This window comes from Anabrus simplex, chromosome 2 (genome assembly GCF_040414725.1).
Source record: "Anabrus simplex isolate iqAnaSimp1 chromosome 2, ASM4041472v1, whole genome shotgun sequence".
NCBI lineage: Eukaryota > Metazoa > Arthropoda > Insecta > Orthoptera > Tettigoniidae > Anabrus > Anabrus simplex.
In genome coordinates, this window is record NC_090266.1 from 846,978,871 (window position 1) to 846,993,637 (window position 14,767).

Below are 14,767 nucleotides of genomic sequence, written 5' to 3' on the forward strand. Positions count from 1 at the left end.
AATCTTTCCACCTTTTCCTAAAAGCAGTTTAATATGGATCAAATCCTTGAGGAGATCCGGCGTGGTGTCGTCTTGGGTGCCTTGGTGGTACTGAACCTGCGGCAGACTGCAATCGTAGTCATTACCCGGCCAGGACCCGTTTCCAGCCCCGCCCGCACATTTTGACGACGGTCCAGAGCAATACTATTATTATTATTATTATTATTATTATTATTATTATTATTATTATTATTATTATTATTATTATTATCATTAATGGTCTGGAACCCACAGCAAGATGCAAGACCGCTACTTGTCCTGACTGACTGACTGACTGATTCATCATCGCCGAGCCGAAACTACTGGACATAGAGAAATGAAATGTTGGGAATACATTCATATTAACATGTAGGTGCTCGCTAAGGGAGGACTTTTGGATATTCCGTCGCTAAGGGGGTAAAATGGGGGGTTAATTTTTAAAATGAGGATATCTATATCTCTAAAACCTAAAAGTGTATAGACGTAAAAATGGGTATTTGGAATCTCCTTTAAAAATAAAGAAACACGTACTTTTATTTTCGGAAAATCCCATTAAGTGGGGTGAAAAAAGATGGAAAACTGTTTGAACACCTTTTATGAGGAGACTTATATCTCAAAAACTGAAGATGTTACAGTCATGAAAATTTAAATTTGGAACCTCCTTTCAAAATAAAGAAACAGATAATTTTTTGTTTTTGAAAAATCCAAATAATGGGGGCTGAAAAGGGGGGTGAATTTTTAAAATGAGTGTATGTATATCTCGAAACTGTAAATGTTTAAAGACGTAGAAATTGGTATATATAATCTCTTTTCAAAATAAATAAACATGTATATTTTTGTTTTCTGAAAATCCCAATACGAGGAGTGAAGAGGAGTGAAAAATGGGTTGAATGCCTTTAATGAGGATACTTATATCTCAGAAATTAAAGATGTTACAGACTTGAAAATCGGTACTTGGGATCTCCTTTAAAAATAAAGAAACATGTACTTTTTGTTTTCGGAAAATCCAAACGTGGAGGGTTGAAAGGGAGGTGAATTTGTAAAATGAGTGTATCTATATTTCAAAACTATCAAAGTTGACATGTAAAAATTGGTAGTTAGAACCTCTTTCAAAATGAAGAAACACGTTCTTTTTGTTTTCGGAAAATCCCAATAGGAGGGGTGAAAAGGGGTGAAAAATTGTTAAATGCCTTTAATAAGGATCCTTATATCTCAGAAACTGAAGATGTTACAGACCTGAAAATCGGTACTTGGGATCTCCTTTATAAATAAAGGAACATGTACTTTTTGTTTTTAGAAAATCCAAATAGTGGGGGCGGTGAAAGGGGGGTGTATTTTGAAAATTAGTGTATCTATATCTCAAAACTTCAAATGTTTTCAGATGTAAAAGTTGATATTTAGAATCTCCTTTAAAAATAAAAGAACACGTATTTTTTTGTTTTCTGTAAATCCCAATAGGAGGGGTGAAAAGTGTGAATAAGGGGTTGAATGTCTTTAATGAGGATACTTATATCTCAGAAACTGAAGATATTACAGACCAGACAGTTAGTATATGGAATCTCCTTGAAATACACAGAAACATTAATTTTTTTGTTTTTGGAAAATCTAATTAATGGGGGTTAAACAGGAGTGACAAATTGGGGTGAATTTTTAGAAAGACTATATCTACAGTATATCTCAGAAACGTAAAATGTTACAGACGTAACAACTGTTATTTGGAATCTCCTGTTAAAGTAAAGAAACAGGTATTCTCCGAAAATCCAATGATGGTAGGGGGGGGGGGGTTGAAAAATAGAATAATTAATTAACTAATTGTATGAGGATACTTACGTCTAATAAAAGCTAAAGTTGTTACAGACGTGAAAATTGGTATTTAGATCTTCCTTAAAAATAAAACGACGCGTTTTTTGGGGGGGGGGGGGTTGGGGCTCGGGAATCATCTTTGGTGGCGGGTTTGAAAAGGAGTTTCGTTTCATGAGGACACATATCTCAAAAACTGAAGACAATCGGTATTTGTAAGATCCTTTACTATTAAAGAAACAAATATTTTTTGCCGGAAAATTCACTTAAGGGGGGGGGGGTGGAGGGGGTGAAAGTAAGTGAAAAAAGTGAATTATTTTTATGGGAATACTTATACCTCAGTACTGAAGGTAACACACGTGAACATTGGTATTTGGAATCTCCTTTAAACATAGTCTAAAGAAACACGCCTTCCTTTTTTTTGGTGGGGGGGGGGGGGGTAAATCAACTTAACCGCGGTGAGGTGAAAACTGAGGTGAGGTCAATTGATTTTACTGTTCCTAATGTACTTATAAGGAGCCTCCGTGGCTCAGGCGGCATCGCGCTGGCCTCTCACCGCTGGGTTCCGTGGTTCTTCAAATCCCTGTCACTCCATGTGAGATTTGTGCTGGACAAAGAGGAGGCGGGACTGGTTTTTCGCCGGGTACTCCGGTTTTACCCGTCATCATTAATTCCAGCAACACTCTCCAATATCATTTCATTTCATTTGTCATTCATTAATCATTGCCCCAGAGGAGTGCGACAGGCTTCGGCAGCCGGCACAATTCCTATCCTCACCGCTAGCCGGGCGCTTATTCATTCCATTCCTGACCCGGTTGAATGACTGGGAACAGGCTATGGATTTTCAATGTACTTATTCTGATCATAAACCGATCATTTTTAATCATTCCTGGGTTCGTTTTCAAGAGCCATATTTCCTTTGGAGAACCTTCTTAGATTACAGTAGATTCTTCTGGCATATAAATAAAATGTAAACACATTTGAAATAAACAATAGGTATAAGATTGACCATGCAATTGTTCTTTTCTATAATAAGGTCAATAATACAAGGAAGTATGTCATTCGTATCGCCAGAAGTCCTGCGCATTTGCCTACGGGCGACAACGATGCTGGTCATACTGTCATCAATGACAATGGCAGCAGATGTAATTTACCGCTAAGAAGATGCCTTACATCTTGCTGTGGGGTCCAGAACATCAATAATAATAATAATAATAATAATAATAATAATAATAATAATAATAATAATAATAATGTTCTGGACCGTCGTCAAAATGTGCTGACCGCGCTGGAAACTGGTCCTGGACGGATAATGACTAAGAATGCAGTCCGGCCGCCGGTTCAGTACCGCCAAGGCACCCAAGACGACACCACCGGATCTCCTCAAGGATTTGATCCACATTAAAAATGCTTATAGGAAAACATGGCAAAGGTTTAGGGACCCAACTGACCGGGTGGAATACCTGGACCAAGCCCGAAAAGTACGAAAACGATTGCTGGAAAAAAGAATGAAAAATGGGAGGAACGTTGCCGTAATCTCTCAGAAAACGAGTCAGATCGCGAATATCGGGGTGTTATATATAAAACAATAAGCATTCTATTATAAATTTCAGTATAATACCGTAGCGAAACACGGGTATCTTGCTAGTTTTATATATATAGGTACAGATATGAGTAAAGGAGTGGAGTCAGAGGTAAGGCTTTTTTGCGGATTATGCTATTCCGTATAGAGTAATAAATAAGTTTCAAGATTGTGAGCAACTGCAAAAAGACCTTGATAATGTTGTGAGATGGACAGCAGGCAATGGTATGTTGATGAACGCGGTTAAATGTCGGGTTCTGAGTTTCACAAATAGGAAAAGTCCTGTCAGTATTAATTACTGCGTTGATGGGGTGAAAGTTCCTTATGGGGACCATTGTAAGTATCTATGTGTTAATAGGAGGAAAGATATTCATTGGGGTAATCACATAAATGTGATTGTACACAAAGGGTACAGATCTCTGCACATGGTTATGAGGGTGTTTAGGGGTTGTAGTAAGGATGTACAGGAGAGGGCATATAAGTCTCTGGTAAGATCCCAACTAGAGTATGGTTCCAGTGTATGGGGCCCTCACCAGGATAACCTGATTCAAGAACTGGAAAAAATCCAAAGAAAGGCAGCTCGATTTGTTCTGGGTGATTTCCGACAAAAGAGTAGCGTTGTAAAAATGTTGCAAAGTTTGGGCTGGGAAGAATTGGGAGAAAGAAGACAAACTGCTCGACTAAGTGGTGTTTTCCGAGCTGTCAGCGGATAGATGGCGTGGAATTACATTTGTAGACGAATAAGTTGGAGTAGCGTCTTTAAAAGTAGGAATGATCACAATATGAAGATAAAGTTGGAATTCAAGAGGACAAATTGGGGCAAATATTCATTTATAGGAAGGGGAGTTAGAGATTGGAATAATTTACCAAAGGAGATGTTCAACAAATTTCCAATTTGTTTGAATCATTTAAGAAAAGGCTAGGAAAACAACAGATAGGGAATTTGCCACCTGGGCGACTGCCCTAAATGCAGATCAGTAGTGGTTGATATAATAAACATGAAGCGGATCGTGACGGAAAACAGAAAGGCCATATGGTACAAAACTTCCCTATGGGGGGCAATTAAAATGATTTTCTGAAAATTTATGCGGAGCATATATTACTGAGAATATTCTGCTTAGCAGATTGCAAAATGATAACTCTGAGAGTTCGTAGAAGAGAGAACAATTCCAGGTGAATCAGAATTGCGGAAGAACAATGTGCAAGGTACATAGAAAGAAAGAAAGAATGAGCACATGGTATTGTCTATGTTTCTCGCAGGTACACTTTTCTCAGAAACAATTGAACCTATAGGCCTACGTATAACGCGTGTTGTGGGTATACACAGAGTTCGTACCTACTTCCTGACGACAGCCCTATGTGGAGCGATATATTCACTATTGTGTAGGCCTATTCCTGTGGCGGTGGTTGGGAGTGTGATGTGTTGTATGTAAACAAAAATGTGTATTAGGCCTCCGAGCTAGACGAATTAACTAAATAATTTAAAAAAGCGATCCGGCCGGAAATCGAACCCGGAGCTTTCTGAACAGAAGGCCGCTATGCTAACCATTCAGCCAAAGAGATGGACATTATTATTATTATTATTATTATTATTATTATTATTATTATTATTAGTTTACAATCTGCTTTGTCGCACGGACACAGATAGGTCATGGTGACGATGGGATAGGAAAGGGCCAGAAGTGGGAAGGAAGTGACCGTGGCCTTAATTAAGGTGCAGTCCCAGCATTTGCCTGGTGTGAAAATGGGAAACCACGGAAACCCACATTCAGGGCTGCCAGCAGTGGGGTTCGAATCCACTATCCCCGAGTGCAAGCTGATAGCTACGTGACCCAAACCGCACAACCACTTGCTCATTATTATTATTATTATTATTATTATTATTATTATTATTATTATTATTATTATTATTATTGCTGGGCTAAGTGTCTCCTAGGGCCCGATGACCTTCGATGTTAGGCCCCTTAAAACAACAAGCATCATCATCATCAAGTGTCTCCTACTGTTAGCGCGGTGGATGTCTTAGCCCAAATTGTTAAGTTAGATTGAGGGGCTCAAATACGTCAACTCTGTGTCGGTAGATTTACCGGCACGTAAAAGAACTCCTGCAGGAAATAATGTGGCAACTCGGTGTCTCCGAAAACCGTAAATGTAGTTAGTGGGACGTAAAACCAATAATATTAATTAATTATTATATTCATTTTTCTATTTTCAGTAGCGATATTTAGACAAGATTTGATGTGAACTGGTGTTGTGAAGAAATCAGTGTGATACCACAAAGCACAACCAAAAGGAGAGGGGCGGAGAATTTGGCAGCCGACAGCTCCAGATGGAGCGCTCTGCGATCTAAGTGGAGAACGGAGTGAGCTGTTCATCGCTACTCTAGTTAGGGGCCAGCGATAACACTGAGCGGGCGATCCGCGCAGCGGCGCCATGAACCCTCTGATCAACCACTCGCAGTAAGTAGTTCCACCTGTTGATGTACTGCATGTGCCAGTTTACTTCGTTTCCAGCTATACCAGGTTCAGAAGGAGGAAACTTCGGCCATTAAAAATTATGTTGTGCTCTTGGATTAATTTTATTGCCTCAGAGCATACTTGTTTATTATTTTCGTGTGCATCTGTTCGCAGAAACTCTCTGATACAAAGATCCTTATTGCCGTTCCGGGGTGTGTGTGTGTGTGTGTGTGTGTGTGTGTGTGTGTAAATGCAACAATTTGGATCTAGGAGATAGGTGCTTCGGAACATGAATTATCAATATATACCTGAAGTGAGCTTGAATAAAACTCAATAATAATAATAATAATAATAATAATAATAATAATAATAATAATAATAATAATAATAATCTGCCGCTTTTCCCACACGCGGGTGCGAGCTGTTTCGGTCACGTGGACTTGGCTCAGTTTTACGGCCGGATGGCCTCTTGACGTCAACCATATGTGATGGATGTATTACGTGTTTCTGCGATGGTTGGCAGTGTGGTGTGTTGTGCGAATATGAAGAGAAGTGTGTTGGGACAAACAAAAACATCCAGACCCCGACTCAGCAGAATCAACCAGCTGCGGTTAAATTCCCCAACTCGGCCGCGAATCTATGAAGCCAGGCTATAATAATAATAATAATAATAATAATAATAATAATAATAATAATAATAATAATAATAATAATAATAATAATAATAATAATAATCATACCGACCGGACTGGTTGAGTGGCATGTACCATTTAGGTGTAAACTTCCATGCAGAAGATGATGGTTTCTATTTCTATGGTCGGCAGCCCTCAAGATGGTTTCTTGTGATCTCCTATTTTCACACGAAGCAAATGCTTGGACAGTACCTTAATTAATGCCACGACCGCTATCCTTCCGTTCGTTGATCTTTGCTATACACCGTCACAAAAAAATGTTAATGTGTTAGTGTAATGTTGAGAAATAGCAAATAATAATAATAATATTAATAATAATAATAATAATAATAATAATAATAATAATACCGAATGAGCTGGCCAAGTGTTTGCGGTCGCGTAGCCGTGTGATTGCATTCGGGAGGTGGTGGGTTCGAATCCCAACGTCGGTAGCCCTGAAGATGATTTTCCGTGGTTTCCCATTTTCATACCAGGCAAATGCCGGGGCTATACCTTAGCTAAGGCCACTTTCGCTACCTTTCCAGTCCTAGCCCATTCCCATCCTTGCATTGCAGAAAACCTTAGATATATTAGTGCCACGTTAAACCACTGAAAAAAAGTCAGTTGATTAGTGTTTCATGAAGTGCTAATTATTTGCACAGTCACTAGAATGTCGGAATATTAGCTCGAAGGACGTTCTTGAAAATCACGACACTATTGTATTTAGAATTGTTTGAGTGACATTGGACTTGAATGATGCCGCAATTTTGAGTTTTGATGGCTGCCATACTGTATAACTGAGAATATCAGACTGACATTGAGTCGTAAGTTTGTTTATTTGTCAATACCAATGATAATAATACCGGCCAAGTTCGCCGTACGGATAGGGGCGCGCAGCTGTGAACTTGCATCCGGGATATAGTGGGTTAGAGCCCCACTGTCGGCAGTCCTGAAGATGGTTTTCCGTGGTTTCCCATTTTCACACCAGGCAATTGCTGGGGCTGTACCTTAACTAAGGCAACGGCTGCCTCCTACCCACTCCTGGGTCTTTCCCGTCCCATCGTCGCCATAAGACCTACCTGTGTCGGTGCGACGTAAAGCGAATTGTAAACAACAAAGTAATAATAATAATAATAATAATAATAATAGTAATAATAATAATAATAATAATAATAATAATAATAATAATAATAATAATAATAATAATAATAATAATAATAATACTATAAGGGCTAGTTATTATGTTTTGTGAGTATGATTCAACACGTTTTAGAATAGAATACTCCCATCCCCCAGTTCCTGATCACCTCAAGCTGGGGAGAATGTAATCATTTACTGGTACTGTAAAACATTTTCTTTTGATACATGCATGTTTTTCCTCATTACAATTAGTTTATCTATTACTACATTAAGCAATATAATTAAGCCTAATAATTGTTTACACCTATTCTCCGCATTGTACCCCCCGCCCCTCCTTTATATCCTGTATGTTAACAGTGTTATATATTCTCGAACAACGTGTATCCTACCCTTTATTATTTGAATTAGTGTTTACTTTTTATTCCTTTATTCTCTTTTGCCATATATTTCTTTACTATACACAAATGGTATCTTATCCGGTGCGGGCCACTTTTAAAACAATCTTGTATATATCTTTTCTCTCCTTCTACTTTTGCTTTGAAATCACTACCCGGGTTTGTGACCCTAAGTGCGTGTTTTTCCCCAAGAGTGCACGGTAGAAGGATGTAAGGTAGAGATGCTATTGTAACACGTTCAGGTGCTTCTCTCAGCACACATATTGTCACAGATCAGTGCAGGTTGTGGCCACCCCGAGCTGCAATAATTTGCTGAATCTTACTCGGCATGGAGTCAATATGCACTGGATCACGTCCTGAAGAATTGCGGTCCATGCTTACTACTCCGCCAGGGTGTGTTAGTCCACAATTCAGGGTGACTGAGGGGAGTTATAATGGTATCTACCCATCATGTCCCACATATGTCCAGTAGCGCTTATGTGCGGATTCCTGATGGCTCACTGTAAAAGCGAAATGCCTTGAAGAGCTTCTCTGGAGATGCCTACAGTGTGAAGACCGGCGTTGTTGTGCTGAAACATCCCATTTGCAACGGTGAACATCAGAGGGACAACCACTGTATTGACAACCTTTCCGCATACTGTCGAGTAGCAGTCATTGTACCCTCAACAATCACTAATCGTGATTTTACATGAAAGTCCATAGCCTCCCAGATTGTAATGCCTGGTGATGGTCCTGTGTGCCTCTCGACAATAAGATCAGCCGGGCCCTTCTACGCAGTACACGACTGGAACGATTATTGTGGCGGAAACAAAAGCGCAATTCATCACTGACTTCAACACTGTTCCAGTCGTCAGCCCATCGTGATGTTCTCGACAGAAGGGCAGCCTCACACATCGGTGTATTTGGGGCAGTGGAACACTCTCTGTAGGGACATGCAAAAGATTTCCAGTTGTTAGTCGCGTAACGTATGATATCCAGTTGCTCATATTTCCGCTGCTGATGCTCGGGGGTCTATCCGGGACATCCGAACGATGTGTCAATCCTCCCGTACAGTGGTCCGTAGGATTGGACCCGTCCCAGGTTTGCGAGCTTTTGTCTTTTCCTTCGACCACTACTGCCATACATCTACTGTAGATGCAATACATGTATCTACAGCCCGCACAAATAATCCTTTCCCGCGCAGACCTATTATCCGGGCACTCTCAGCAGGTGGCAGTCGTTGATATCCTGCTCGCACACGTCAGCGGGACACGTTTCATATGCCAAACCTTCATTTAATTGTACTTTACAGACTATACGTCAACTAAGCTCTACTGGGCTTCACATAAAAAGTATAGTTCGTCCGTCACCAATCAGGTGCGGTGAACAGTGTGAATAATTCGATTGTCCTGAAACCGTTATGGTTTGCATACCTGGTTGGCACCCTTCAATATCTCTAATATCAACACGAATCGCCCCTTCGTTTGTGGTGCTGCAGTTCCCACATTTTCCTCTTTAATTAGTTCACACAACGTACTTTACGTCGCACCGACACAGGTAGATCTTATGGTATTAGTGATCATGAAGTTGTTTTTGTGGTAGTTAAAAATAAATGTGATAGAAAGGGAGGTCTATTAGGCAGTACCATATGGCTGATAAAGCAGGCATGGGGGAGTTTAAAAACGTAACTGTGAGCGGTGGAAAACAGTAAACAAAAATGTAAACAGACTCTGGGATGGGCTTAAAGCAATTGTTGAGGTATGTGAAAACAAGTTTGTACCTTTAAAGGTGGTAAGGAATGATAAAGACCCACCTTATTATAATAGAGACTAAGAAGGAGGTGCAGATTGGAAAGAAATAGAGTTAGAAATGGCTGTAGAAGTAAGGAGAAATTGAAGGAACTTAATAGGAAATTGAATCTAACAAAGAAGTCTGCTAAGGATAACATGGTGGCAAGCATAATTGGCAGTCATACACATTTTAGTGAAAAATGGAAGAGTATGTATAGGTACTTTAAGGCAGAAACAGGTTCCAAGGAGAACATTCCAGGAATAATTAATGAACAAGGAGAGTGTGTATGTGAGAATCTTCAAAAGGCAGAATCATTCAGTCAGCAGTATATAAAGATTGTTGGTTACAAGGACAATGTCCAGATAGAGGAGGTGACTAATGCTGAAGAAGTATTAACATTTACACAAGATAACAATGACATTTTCAATAATATACAACAATTGAAAACTAGAAAAGCGGCTGGAATTGATAAGATTTCTAGGGATATACTGAAGACAATGGGTTGGGATATAGTACCATAGCTGAAGTACTTATTTGATTATTGTTTGCATAAAAGACATATACAATATGAATGGAGATTAGCTACAGTAGCCCCTGTGTATAAAAAAGGGTGATAGACATAAAGCTGAATTTTTTTTTGCTTTTCGCTTTACGTCGCACCGACACAGATAGGTCTTATGGCGACGGTGGGAGAGGAAATAACTAGGAATGGGAAGGAAGCGGCCGTGGCCTTATTTAAGGCACAGCCCCAGAATTTACCTGGTGTGAAAATGGGAAACCAAGGAAAACCATCTTCAGGGCTGCCGACAGTGGGGTTGGAACCCACTATCTCCCGATTACTGGATACTGGCTGCATGTAAGCGACTGCAGCTATCGATCTCGGTTAAAAAGCTGAAAATTACAGGCCAGTAAGTTTGAAATGCGTTGCATGTAAGCTTTTGGAAGGCATTCTTTCTGATTATATTAAACATGTTTGCGAAATTAATTACTGGTTCGATTGAAGGCCGTTCGGGTTTACGAAACGTTATTCCACTGAACCTCAACTTGTAGGATTCCAGCAAGATATAGCAGATATCTTGGTTTCAGGAGGTCAAATGGTCTGGATAGCGATTGATCTGACTAAAGCATTTGATAGGGTAGATCATGGGAGACTACTGGCAAAAATGAGTGCAATGGGACTAGACAAAAGAGTGACTGAACGGGTTGCTATATTTCTATAAAATAGATCTCAGAGAATTAAAGTAAGCGAAGATTTATCTGACCCTGTAATAATTAAGCGGGGAATGCCTCAAGGCAGCATTATTGGACCTTTATATTTCCTTATATATAGAAATGATATGAGTAAAGAAGTGGAATAAGAGATAAGGCTTTTTGCAGATGATGTTATTCTGTATAGAGTAATAAATATGTTACGAGATTGTGGGCAACTGCAAAATGACCTCGATAATGTTGTGAGATGGACAGATGATGTTAAACGGGGTTAAAAGTCAGGTTGTGAGTTTCAAAATTAGGAAAAGTCCTCTCAGTTTCTATTACTGCGTTGACGGGTAGAAAGTTTCTTATTGGGTCACTGTAAGTATCTAGGTGTTACTATAAGGAAAAATCTCCATTGGGGTAATCACATAAATGGGATTGTAAATAAAGGGTACAGCTCTCTGCACATGGTTATGAGGGTGTTTAGGGGTTGTAGTAAGGATGTAGAGGAGAGGGCATATACGTCTCTGGTAAGACCCCAACTAGTATATGGTTCCAGTTTATGAGACCCTCACCTGGATTGCTTGATTCGAGAACTGGAAAAATCCCAAGAAAAGCAGCTCGATTTGTTCTGGGTGTTTCCGTCAAAAGAGTAGCGTTAGAAAATGTTGCAAGGTTTGGGCTGGGAAGACTTGGGAGAAAGAAGACGAGCTGCTCGACTAAGTGGTATATTCCGAGCTATTAGCGGAGAGATGGCGTAGAATGATATTAGTAGACGAATAAGTTTGAGTGGTGTCTTTGAAAGTAAGAAAAATCACAAAATGAAGATAAAGTTGGAATTTAAGAGGACAAATTGGGGCAAATATTCGTTTATAGGTAGGGGAGTTAGGAATTGGAATAACTTACCAAGGGAGATGTTCAATAAATTTCCAATTTCTTTGAAATCATTTAAGAAAAGGCTAGGAAAACAACAGACAGGGAATCTGCCACCTGAGCGACTGCCCTAAATGCAGATCATTATTGATTGATTTTGGCGACGATAGAATAGGGAAGACTAGGAATGGGAAGGAATTGACTGTGGCCTTAATTAAGGTACAGCCCCAGCATTTGCCTGGTGTGAAAATGGAAAACCACTCAAAAATCAACTTCAGGGCTGCCGACGGTGGTATTTCAACCCATTATACCGCGAACGAAAGGTGATAGCTACGTGACTCAAACCGCGCGACCACTTGCTCGGTCCATATTTTCCTAACCTTTTCTAACGCTAGAGAAAGAATTTAAATGAATTATTTAATTAACGGCCATTTAACAAGAAGGTCTTACTTTAGTGACCTGATACTTGTATTAGAATGGTTGGTGTTAGAAAAACCAGGTAGGACATACTGCAAGTATACTACTGTAGTTACTTTTACTTATTTTGTGGTATGTAACTATTCCTGCCTGAATACTTTACAGTATTCATACAATGTGTTATAATGGTGGTTATTATGCTTCAAACAAGCAAGCAAGCAAGCAAGCAAGCAAGCATGGGGATTTAGGTGACATGATAGCCTACTGAAGCCTCGTTTAAAAAAATATGGAATATATACTACAAAAGCAAAGTCACCTCCGTACAGGCCATGAAGGCCCTTGGAGGAGTGAAATGTAAAGGCTTCCACCATTGTTAACCTCAGCACTTGATGGGGTAGAGTGGTTAGCTCTACGCCCGGCCGCCTTTGCCCCCAGGAATTAACCTGGTACTCAGTTTTGGTGTAGGCTGAGTGAACCTCAGGGCCATATGCACCTCCGGAAGGGGAAATCTCGTTTCTTAAATGTTACGACTTCCTGACGGGGGTTCGAACCCACGTCCTTCCGGACGAACCGAGCACGCCTTTACCGCCTCGGCCAGGCATCCCCTAATATATACTACAGGGTTGTGAATTTTCATTTAACATTATTATATCCATTGATCGGGATTCGAATCACAACCACCTTGGTGAAAGGTCAGTAGTGACGCCAGCAATTACACCTTCCCAATCATAATTCGATATTGGCTAACAAGTATCATCATGTATATGTTTAAAATACTGGGCTAATTTATGTTACCACTTGGCCTGTAGACTTGCAGAGTGTCTTTAAAAGCAGAAAACTCTATTGCCGTATACTTTTATATTATTAAAGAAAAATGTAGCATTCTGATTGGCCAAAGCGTTCGCCAGTACTTCAAGGCAACCTGCCGGCCATGTGAGTGACGGTAATTCTAAACGCATAAAACAAGAAAATAGTTAGGAAAATATCAACCAACGTCACAATAAATAAATGTACAAAAAATCGCTTGATACAAAATTAACAGGCAATATAAATCCTAAAAATAAACATTTAATAAACATTTAAGAAAGTACCCGGGCAACGCATGGGGCATTTTCAAGTCGCAACACGTTATTTCATCTATTCATAACTCAGCAGCACGGGTCCTCTAGTTCACAGAATAATTGTAACTCGAGAAATAACAGAATTTACACACTGTGTTCATAATGATATGGACGGAAACGAAAAGAGACACACATGGACTTTGTACAGTCAGCCAACCTCAGTGGTGAAGTCAGTCATTGTTCTTCGGTTTCGAAGATAGCGAGTTCGATTCTGGCTGAGGTCAACTGCAATTGTAGCTGTTTAAATGTGACAAATCTGTGTCCTTGGCTTTCTGTGGGATACAATTCAATTACGGCGTCTTTAATAAACTGTAGGAATCGAAGGAATGTTAAACAAATAATGAAATGAAAATCCACAGCCTGTTTCCAGTCATTCGACCGGGTCAGGAATGGAATGAATGAAGCCGCCATCTAGCGGCGAGGATAGGAACTGTGCCGGCTGCCGAAGCCTGTTGCACTCTGGGGCAATGATTTATGAATGACAGATGAAACGAAATTATATCGGAGAGTGTTGCTGGAATGAATTATGACAGGGAATGCCGGAGTACCCGGAGAAAAACCTGTCCCGTCTCCGGTTTGTCCAGCACAAATCTCACATAGAGTGACCAGGATTTAAACCACGGAACCCAGCGGTGAGAGGCCGGCGCGCTTCCGCCTGAGCCACGGAGGCTCTTAAACAATAAACAAATGATATTCATTATAATTAATGTTTGCAGCCAGAACATCACCATACCGTTCCTGTTCTCTTCCCCTCTAGCCAGACATAACACATCTCCTGACGTGCTTATTCCGAGAAACTATTCTGGGGAGACCTTCCAGGATGCGGAGACGGATAAGTTCTTGGGAGCTTTGTACCGTAGACCAAGGGAAATGCATTTTAGAAGGTCATAATTTCTTGCAAGTATAATACGGATCTTCATCTTGTGAATAACATATCGATGAATACGACACTTTCTGTGGCAGTGTCATATGGCATCAACCCAAAAATTCACGGCAACATTAGAAGATCGACTTACGCCGTCGTACACGACGATTGCCGTGGATAAAGTGAGACTTGGTAATATGCATTATCAAAGTGAAGTTATCCACACAGATAAAGCTCGAAATTACAATGCTGATATGATTCTGGAAATTGTTAATTCCAAAATTAAATTTCCTTTTAACAATACCAGACAAACTGTCATGACAATTCCCACTCTTCAGATAATAGGGTATTCCTATTAACTGTCACAATTACTAATTATTAAGAGTTATAAAGTGCTCATGTAAAGTATCGGCCTAATCTGAACGTTTTAAGAGTTCTTAGAACTTAAAATGACGTTTCCCTTTA

At 39.9% G+C, this 14,767-nt stretch overlaps 1 protein-coding gene across 1 annotated transcript in view; it reads left to right on the forward strand.

Moving 5' to 3' along the window:
- Positions 1-5,752: 5,752 nt before the first annotated feature.
- Positions 5,753-14,767, forward strand: part of LOC136863137 (uncharacterized) — a 182,722-nt gene continuing 173,707 nt past the window's right edge. The window contains exon 1 of the mRNA XM_067139480.2: positions 5,753-5,859. The gene's annotated coding sequence lies outside the window, so the exon portion shown is untranslated. The remainder of the gene's footprint in view (positions 5,860-14,767) is intronic.